We start from the raw sequence: 10,621 nt of genomic DNA, 5'->3' as shown, positions 1-10,621 counted from the left end.
TTAGAGTGACAAATTTAGATCCTGCTGAGCGAAGGAATCCCTCTGCAGGGGAGCAGCTGTGAACAAACTGTGCTGAACAGAACAGAGGCTCAAAATTAAAACAGGAGGCTGATGGGCTCATTGTCTGCTCTGAGCATCACAGATGAAGCCACTGAGGAGCATGGGCTTGTTGAGCTTAAGCAAACAGGGCAAAATAGCAAGGAGAGTTAGAAAATCAGAGCCTACTTCAGCTCACTGAACTAGTCCTTTTGGGGATGAAACTTCTCTYTCAGGATCTCCTTGACTGAATAGGAATAAACTCCTTCAAGACATTGGGAAGCTGACAGTGAAACTGTAATGGAAAGGAGCAAAAGCTGCTCAGGAGCAGGCAGTGAGAAGTCAGTCCACAGCCATGTCTCTGCAGTTTTCTCTGACACCTGAGCTCAATATTTGCTGCTTTGCTTTTTTTTTCCCCATTAAAAAGACCCTAACCAACATTCCTTTACAACTCCAGTACAATGTGGTGAATATTGTACTATCCTTGGAAAGAACATACTCCTTAGCAAGACAATGAAAGCATCCAGGAACGTTTTTTTTGGTCTGTGCTGGTGTGAGCTGTTGGCAGCTAAGAGAAAAGTTCTGCTCTGAGGGCTTGAGGATCAGGAAAAAGGCTGAAATTAAAAGCAAACAAATAAAACAAAACCCTCTGCAAGACTGAAAATAATAATAATTTAAAAAAAGATTAAAAGTGAGATAAAACAAGCTTCAGCCAGACATGCAGATGCTGCTCTCTCATAGCCGTGGCTGATAAGAACAGGAATCTGCAAGGATGTGTTTTGGTCTGTTTGTGCTCACACTGGACTCCACAGCTTGTTTTCTGCCTCTACTGCTTTCTAGAGCAGAAAGTAAGCCTCAATCTCCACTCACTGTTGCTCAGTTACTGCATTATGGTTGGACAGATCATTCAAAACACTAATCACTTCCTTTTCCATGTTCAGCAGCAAGTAGAGATTTATAGAAACTATCAGAGTTTTGGCTTTTTTTTTTGTTTGTTTCTTTCCACACATTTGTATTTGCATTTGCATATTTCAAATACAATTATTTCATGTTTTGACTTTTGTACAATCCTATCCCTAAGAGCATCTGATACAGCAGCATTTATTTCTGTACTTGCAGCATGAAGTGCAGTCTGCCAAAACCACCTCAAAAGAGCTTGTAGCTCCTGAAGCTGCTGTTGGCTTATACAAACACTTACAGGGACAACTGCTGGGCAGTTACCTTCCCCAGCTTTTCTTACAATGATGGTACAGGTTGTGCTTCATTAGAACCACACACAATTTGTTCTAGGTTACTAGTTTTCCTCCCTTTGGTCAGCCTTTCCAGAACAGAAATCCCATTCTGCAGCATCAGAGAATGCTGCCCATGGAATTTGGGTCTTATTGCGTATTTTGTTTGGTTATGGTCAAACTGTAAAAGAGTACCTGCCCATTAAAAAAAATAAAAAAATCAGTAGCCAGGGTAACTTAGAATAGAAATATTGTAAACATGTACCCATCCTTTTTTCTTTACATTCTAGACCTGAAAAGCAAGTCAGTGTGACATTGCCCAAATACCTTAATTTTACCACTTAAGAAGTGAATGCACTCATTCAGAGGAATCCAAAATCCAAAACCTAGTTTTGTGAGGTCCCTCATGTTAAGAGCCACCATTGCATTACAGCTGACTGCTGAAATGCYGAGAGAAGGGAAATCTTTAGAAAGGTAGAAAGTGAATACAGAACTATGGTGTGAAATCTGCTTTTTCAGCCACCTAACTCAGCAGGTGTGGGGCAGGGGTTTACTGCACTCCTTGCAGCAGTGCCCAGCCGTGCAGACCACACCCCCAGCAGCATTGCCCTGGTGGCACCAGCACCAACTTTGACAAAAGTTACAGCAGAGAAGTGAAGTTTAGAAACGGCTTATAAAGGATTGAAACGGAACTTTGAAGCAAGACAATCCTAACAGAAAGCTTCAGTATCTTGTCAAGAAGAATAAAACTGACAAGATCCATTTCAAATCCATTCTTCAAATACCTGCAATTTTTCATTTGTGAAGAAATCTTGCTGGTTTTCCCTACCAATTGGTTTGGCGTTTGTTAACGAGGTTACAACGCCATCTCCTGGAAGRAAACAACTTGTTGTAACTACTCCTGAAATTTAATTTTCATTTCACTGTGCCCATAGAAGCAGCTTATACGGTAGATTCTGCCATGACAGTACTGCAAGGTGAAGAAACTGGAAGGGCAAAAATAATCTGTCGACCTTTTTTTTTTTTTTTTCTCCTAGAAGACATACTGCAAATAGTTATAATGAGCATTGGGAAAGAAAGGAGAGATGGATTTTAGCTTATASTCCACTTTTAAGAGGCAACAGATTTACAGGTATGGAATCAGCACTTGGAGACACAAGCCTGCTCAAATAGATCTGGCCATTTACTGATGTAAACAGAAATGGAAGGGTTTCTGGTCCAAGAGGTATATATGCCTTTTGGTCAGAGAGTATAAAACCTGAGGTCCAAAAGACTTATAATAMCCCACGGTGAAATCAAAATACCACCAGCAAACTGTTTTTGGATTTGTGTTTCACTGCTTTACAAAAACACCAAGAAACTAATAGTGATGAAACTACTTTCACATAAAAAGTGCCATTGTCAGAATTAATTTTAGCTTTTCCTAAAAAAAAAAAAAAAATCACAACATGGTTTAACACCTAGCATTAGAAAAATATCAAACAATTGTCCTTTTAATCAGATATTTGATGTAAYCTCTACAAATGTAATTCTGATCATCCAGGGAGAGCAGTAACTTTGAAAGATTAAAACACTGAGAGATGGAAACCCCAGACAGACTCACCCATTCTCAGATGCATGTGTATATATATGCACAGACACTYAGCAGAGATTTTAAACTATTAAATGAAAGAACAGAACACATTAATCAAGAATTAATAGCAAGCAAGTATTTTAATCTTGCAGCTAAATGTGACATTTTTCCTAGGCACTCTGCTATATTCATGAAGCATTCTGAAAACTTTGTTATGGAGCATAAAGCACATACTTTATCATCTTGGGGTAACTACTGGCATTATAAGAAGAAATAATAGTTGTTTCCAAGAGTATTATTTATGTATCACCCCACTGAGTGGTATTGTACCCCATGTGCTTGTTACATCCAACCCTACAGCTGATAGAAGAAACAAAAAATACTTCAGTTACTTAAACCACTTTTCTTTCATTCAAAACTTCAGGGCTTGATATTTAAAGCTCTTTAGAAAAAAATGCAAAATGGAAAAATTACAGCAACTTTTATGATGCAAGCAATGTAATCTAAGTCTTGGGCATCATGGCTCCCTGCAGAAAAATCCCAGTGACTAGAATTTTATTAATAAGCCCCTGTCAAAAGGGTAACTTGGGGCTACAGGAATACCCTGTATGCAACACAGCATCTCGGTTTTGATCATAAAAATAACCTTCAGCACTGTCTATATTCACCAACATAGGATAGAGCATTTACTGGTACAGCCAGGCAGAAACTGTTGGATCTTCCTTCAGCAAAGGCCACTGATGAGCTGTGCAGACAGACTTCACAGTGAATAGCCTCTTCTTCAGCCACACGATCAAGAAGCTGTAAGAACAGATTTATCAAAGAAGCTTCTGATGTTGTTCTCAGACACTCTACTTTTAATAAACCTATTTCCACTACTTTGTCAAAGAAATAGCTGGTCTTCCAAATGAAGTGCATTACATATGACATCTTTGTAGTCAAACATACTATTCTGCATGCAGACCTCAGACATTTCCTAGGGCTTCTGTTTCTCTAACATCTGCTCTTGTCAGAAATGAATGTTTTTATTGCTATAGGCTGAAATCTGAACAAAACTACAGAAAAGTATGCAAGATTTAATCAAGGCAAGCAAGACTGGGGTTTGCAGCGACATGAAGCAAATGAACACTGACAGTAAGAGACATCATGTTTACAGTCCTAAAGTGCATGTGCTGGAACATTTGTCAATAAACAGTACAGAAGCACAGAAACAACATTGAGACATTTAAGGCTAACTCTGCTAATAAACACTTAAATCTCCTATTATATTTATTGCTTTCTCAAAGCACTGTCCAGAGAGATTGCTCCTTGATGTGTTCCAAGTATTAGCTATACTTTATAACACTGGCGGCTCACTTTCTGAAAAGAGAGAAGTGGCYTCCTTCAAAGCTATTTACAACAAGTCACTAAGTAAGTCTGCAAATAAATATATTTCCTACTAAAAAAGAAGCATGAGTATTCTTGATTTCAAATTATATTTATTCACTAAACCATGTTAAAACTCAAATAAAGGAGATGAGCATAGACTAAATGCTCTTCCACTTTACCACTGCTGAAGGTGGGAGATAGGAAGAAAATCTGACTTTATTCCGGAAGGATCTTTTAGCTGATCCTGGAAACCGTGCATTATGGTTGTTTGCTTTATTTCATTTGATGCCACAGCAGCATTTTAAGGTTCCTTCTTAGAAATAGATTTAATTTTTTGGAATTACTAAAAAAACTAAATCTTAGTTTCAGCTATTAATTTCTGCCAGAGGCATTTTTTTTAAATTGTATTGAGGTCAATCCTCTAAAAGATGATCCATTAAGCTAATTTTTAGGATGAACCTTCTCTTCAAATGTAACTGTGCACTCACTAAAATTATAGTTGAAAATACATGCAAAAAGTAGAGTATTGCATCCTTACAGTAAACTGTATAGACCTGCAAATGAGCGTAACTCTGCTACCTCTGCTTCCKTACTTCCACTTAATGACCTGTTACAACATGAACTGAATGATGATTAGGCATGACAGATTTTTTCTGCACCACACCGTCAGCATTTCACAACAGCATATTCTGCTCAGCATTCACACATCACACAACCATGGGCCCTCACTATGCACAGGCTCAGCAGCACACTGAAATAGCTCCCAAATTCTCTTCTTTCTGTAGTACAGAATATACCTTTTTATATGAAGGAGCTAAAAACATATGAAATGGCATCCAAATTGCAATGGCAGCCTTTGGGGGTTCCTTTAAAAAGGTTTGATTCCCTTCAGTAGTTCCTGTAAGTTYCAAGGAGACACTTGAAACTTACCTGGGAGGTCTGATCCCCCAGGCATGAAAGATATTACCAGGTCTATTAGGCCAATCATACTAGAATTCATTTGCTCCTGGTATGCACTTCTTTGACCAAAGAATGCTCATTGTATTCTACAGTCCTGGACTCCCATCCACAGAAATACCTAAACCCGCCAATGAACCTTTTACTTTCCCACCCTTCCACATTGCTGGCATATAGCAAAAAATCCCAGCCTGTTGTCAAACTGTTTCTGCACTCTTTCCAATCCCTTTACCAAAGACAGCTTGGGTAATGTGTCAAATACTGTCATGATAGCTAAGCTATGCAGTCTGGAGCAATAAATGCCTAGTGACTCCAGATTCCCCTTTGCATGTGACAGCCTGCCTTTTCCTTCCTTTTAGCCTGAAGTGTCCTGAAGTGTCCTGGAGTGTCCTTGAAGTATCCAGCCATGTTCAGCCACCTAACAGACCTGAAATAAGTAATTAATAGACAATCAGAAATTTTTACTATTTCTAAAAATAGTTTGTAGTTACATGGCCATTGATAAATCCAACTGTTTCTACTTGAATACATGTATTCAAACCATTAAAAATATACTTTCTCTGTGTGTTAATAACCTCTTCATTTTGCCTGTAAAACCATAGACTAGATGCTCAAGACTGAATGCCATTTGAACAAATTCACATTCAGAAATCAAATACCAATGCCACTACAAAATTACACAATTGTGGGGGGGGTTGTCTTATTTTAAAATGTTTGAAGTGAGTAACTGGAAAAATGGTATGTCATTTTCCTAAAAAATAACCTACAACTAAGGTAAAGTCACTGTCAGAATAGTGTATAATCTTCCATGTCATACTTCTTTTTGATCTTTCACACTGGCTACCTGGAGAGACAAATACTCTACCATTTTATTAGAGTTGAGTTCAACCCACTTTATTATATGCCCAAACTGGTACTAAATGAGAAAGCAGCACTGAGTTTAGTATTTCATTTTGCCTGCCCCCTGCCAAGATATTAAAATTAACCATCTGTCCATCTGCATCCTCCGTTCCACACTTCAGTTTTGATGATGAGATAGTTTTAGCAAACAAGTCACAATTCAAACCAGAGTTTCCAGATCTTCCACCTACCATATTAGAAGAAACAAGAACTCTGTACAACTCAGTAACTTTAGTATCTTCCTCTTTAAAAAGACTCATTTCTCCACATTTGGAAAAAATTATGATAATGTTGTTTGGCTTTGAAAAGGAACTGATGATGGGAAATCCAAATTCTTTTTTTACCCTTCTGTCAAATGTGGCTGACACTTYAAAGTTGCCAGCTGTGGAGGGAAAAGAATCGAAGTAGCTGCTCCCATAGATTCCTAGGCAGAATTTAGCTGCTACAATTCAAGACAGCTTCTTATTGGCAAGCTTGGCTTTAGATGATTTGATGCAGTGCGAGCATTTTGAAATTGAGGGGCAAGAGAAAGATTTACATGAAGCTACATTCCATAGAATTCCATGGAACACATAATTTTTTGTCCCTAGATGCCTTAGGTATTTTCACTGCAGGGGGGAGTGCTTGAGCTATGAACTCCCTCAAAAGCTGCATTCAGTTGCATGTAAGCACGGCATCTCTGCATGAAATCCCTCTGTAAAATGGCTACTACATGCAATTAAATGAAAGCAGTCTTGCACAATGGAAATGCCACAGATTTGGAAGACAAGCCTAAACCTTAGAGCTAATAATCTTAGCAAGGACTGAAGAAAACATCTTCCAGAAGCAATGAGATTACAACATCAAATCTCCCTAGGAAGGGTGACATCCAAAGTAACAGTAATCAGGAGTCCAATACTTGTTCAGTTGAAGAGAAGAAMGACTGGATGTTGAATGGAAACTACAGTCATGTGGAATTTGGGGTTTTTAATCTGCTAATAGAGRAGCAGTGGAAAAGAGGGAATTGCAAACTTTTTCTATAGGAGTATCTTTAGTGCACTGAATCAAGTGACACAGCTTATTTCCTGAAGTCTTCAGTAGCTTTATTGAACTGACTCATAATTGTCAGGTGGGAGAAATCCACCTAAGAAGGGAAATAATTTCTGCAGAAAAAAAAATAATGAAAATATAACAAAAACAAATATAAACTCTTTCAGAATAAAAGTATTTTCAAAATTACTACGCACTTTTATCAAAATACTTATTTTGAGAAGAAACAGAGAATAGAAATTACTCCTTTAAGTTCTGGGATCACAAGTCACCACTTGCCAATTATGTTTTTCTTTTCCCTCTGTATTTCCCATTCTTCAAAAATATGATCAAAGACAGCATACAGAATTATTTTAAATYATTCTTCATTTTTGTCTGTTTCTCAGCACTACACATAACATCTGTCTTCCAGCCAGTGTCTGTTCTGTTCTCAGAAAACACACTTATTTCTTCAGTGCTATGTTCTAAACCACAACACACRGATAAATGTCAGCACAAACCCTTCGATTGTTTTGGGGGATAGATGTCCTTTCTGATGGAAGTTTTGTCCTCATCTGAGATTATGTGGAATACTAAAGCCTCACGGGATGGAAATAAATCTAAAGAAGTYTAAATCCATACCAACACAAAATTTGCCTTATTGTCACATAAGCCTCATTTGTAGAAAGCTTCCCTGTTTCACCAAGACTGCAATGGAAGATTAATTTAGTTCATTATTCCTAAGAACTCCTTTGCCAAACTCAAATACAATGAAAAATTATAAATGGATGAAAAAGGTGGATTTTAGTGTGAGAATTATAACTATACCAAAGAGCTCTTCTAGGGTAGGCAGGGAACAACGATCACTGCCAGAATATCTACCTGCTCATGTTCAGTAGTGCAGCACTCAAATCTTCCCATCTTGTAGCAAGGAGGAATCAATGAGGGGAGAAAAAACCATAATAAACTGACTAGTATTTTTCATTTTTTTTCAAAATTAATTTTACAGCAACAACAAAACACACATTTTATCTGAAGTTCAGAGCAACAGGGAAATAAAACCAAGAGACTGCAGGTTTAACTGTTTGGTATTTGGCAGAAACAATATCATTTCAGTCAGAATGATCAGGATTCACAAAATAGAAACAAACCACACACACACTTCCAAGGCCACATGTTACTTTGCTTTTGAAAGTGGAGGCAAGAGAGGGGAAGTACCAGTAAATATGAGAACAGTTGCTAGATCCCTACTACTAAGTCCTCTAGTGCAGGGTSAGTTTGTTCTGAGCCTCATTACTGAGAACATCTGTTAAGGCAAATACAATAGGAGCAGACGGGGATTTTTAATTTGTTTTTTTAGTTATGAATTTTTAAAATAATCCTTCATTTGAGGGAAGCAATGCTGTTTACATACCTATGTACCGCTTTGTACACCTCATAAAAATACAACTGGAAGTGGTACAGCTCTCTTTATTTTGTCAACTGCTATATTTGATGCCATACTTTGAAGAAAAATTATATAAAAAATAAATTTACATGACTGAAGTGCAGCATTCTTGAAGTACTGGCATTTTTCAATTTATAATTTTAGAAAAAAAAACTTTCTTGTAAGGATGGCAAGTTCGAAAAACAGAGCATGAAATACTTTTGAGATACAAAAATATTTAAAGCCAAGAAACTACAATGCAAGGACTGGCCAATCATTTCTATATTAGGCACAAGCTTGTTAATTGGTCTCAATTGTCTGTGTGCAAAGTGATGAAAAATACTATAAAAATTTCTAATTTTACCAAACATCTTCAGAGCAGCCTTTCAGAATTCTGGTTTTGTTTTAGTGAGAGGAATCTCATATTTTAGTTTCAAATATTTAGCATTTAAAGAACAGCTCCAGGTATTCCTGACATCTTCCTTAACAGAATTACATGAATGTAACTGATCTAAAAGCATGAACACATCAGATTTATACAAATACTTGGATATACAGAGGGAAAACCAAAAAAAAAAAAAYCTTTCAGTCAAGCGATCCAGTGAAAGTGAGTGGAATTTCAACACCTAACATGGTTAGATTTTGTAACACTAATAAATTATTTCAGTAATTATGGTGCAGTTACAACCTTTATGAATCTGTCTTCCTGCATCACCAAAGTATCTAACTGCTACTTGGACACAACCACACTCGAAATTTCTGCAATATACAGAGAAGACTTAATTCTTACATTCCCACCTGCTTCATCAGTGGTCGAAGTGAAGATAACTCYTTAGCAAGAAAGCATTCCCTATGAAATACAGTTCAACTTTCTCTTCTGTCCTCAAGCTTGTTTCACTTTAAAATAATGTGAAGATAATTTGAATCCACCACATCATGTGCTATGGTAGCAYATAAGCACACACAAATCTCTCAACTACGAATATTCTGATTATTTACCATTGTCACCTACTCCTTTTTCCTGTTTTAGCCTTACACTTCATGTTTATCATACCATTCTCACATCTAACTTTAGATCTATAAAACATTTTAATATACTCTGAAAACTTAACAACAAAAGTTCAATCATTAGTCTGACAACTAATTAGCACAACAGATGCTTAATTAGGAGGCCTGTATATTGCTGCAATTGAAGCAGATGAGTTACACAGTAAGATAAAATATACCTAATTCACAGTGCTTTTTCTACTGTATGGTTTCTCTCTAGTCATCCCACTCCTTTTCATGACATTTAGATATGTTGGTATGTTTAATCTCATTTATTTCTACTTCTAGAAGACAATTGTTACATTAGTATGAAGACTTTGGAGACAGAGAAAGCTACATTTTAAAAAATTTCTACAGCATTAGAATTGTTACTACTGAATGACTTCAAAKACTTCTTTGTTCAGGTCCTTCTATTAAAGTAAAATGTACCAATACCTCCTCTGCTTTTCCCAAGCTGCAAACATGTAAGGTGAAGATTCGGCCCCCAAGCCCCAATGCTCAGAGGAGACTGCCTCTGAGGTCATAAAAATAAATGCTTGTTTAGTCCCATAGCAGCTTATGCCATGTACCCATGTAACAGGTTTCCAAAATATCAAACTAGCTCAAAAAATACCAGTTAACTAAAAAAACTGAAAGTCCTATCTGTCTTGGAAAAAAAAAGACAACTAAGCAGTTGCATTAAACAATAATGAGGCAGTGGTCTTTTTGTTATTAAATTTCCAAATCCAGTTCATAGTGGGACAGCCAGCTATCCACTTCTGGTCCATTTCTAAATTACCTCAGCATATCCACAGAAGAATGTTTCCTTCTGTTTGCTCTCTATCTCTCTCCAGTCTTTTGGCCATTCCCTGTTTCCTGTCTTACCAGAACACTGCACTGTAGTTGCAGCATTGCAGCCTGCTGGTGGTCCCATGTGCCAGAACAAAACRATGGTCTGGCAATATTTGTCTAGGTAACACCATATATTAGTGCCTTAACAAAAGCTGTCAGATGAAGAATAGGACTTAGAATCCACTGAAAAAACTTCCTTCATAGTTCTATAAAAAAACCAAAATTGAATCCAGAGTTYAGGAACCA

Source organism: Malurus melanocephalus, unplaced genomic scaffold (genome assembly GCF_030028575.1).
Source record: "Malurus melanocephalus ecotype Western Australia unplaced genomic scaffold, MMel_1.1 scaffold_10, whole genome shotgun sequence".
NCBI lineage: Eukaryota > Metazoa > Chordata > Aves > Passeriformes > Maluridae > Malurus > Malurus melanocephalus.
This window is presented reverse-complemented; position numbering follows the sequence as displayed.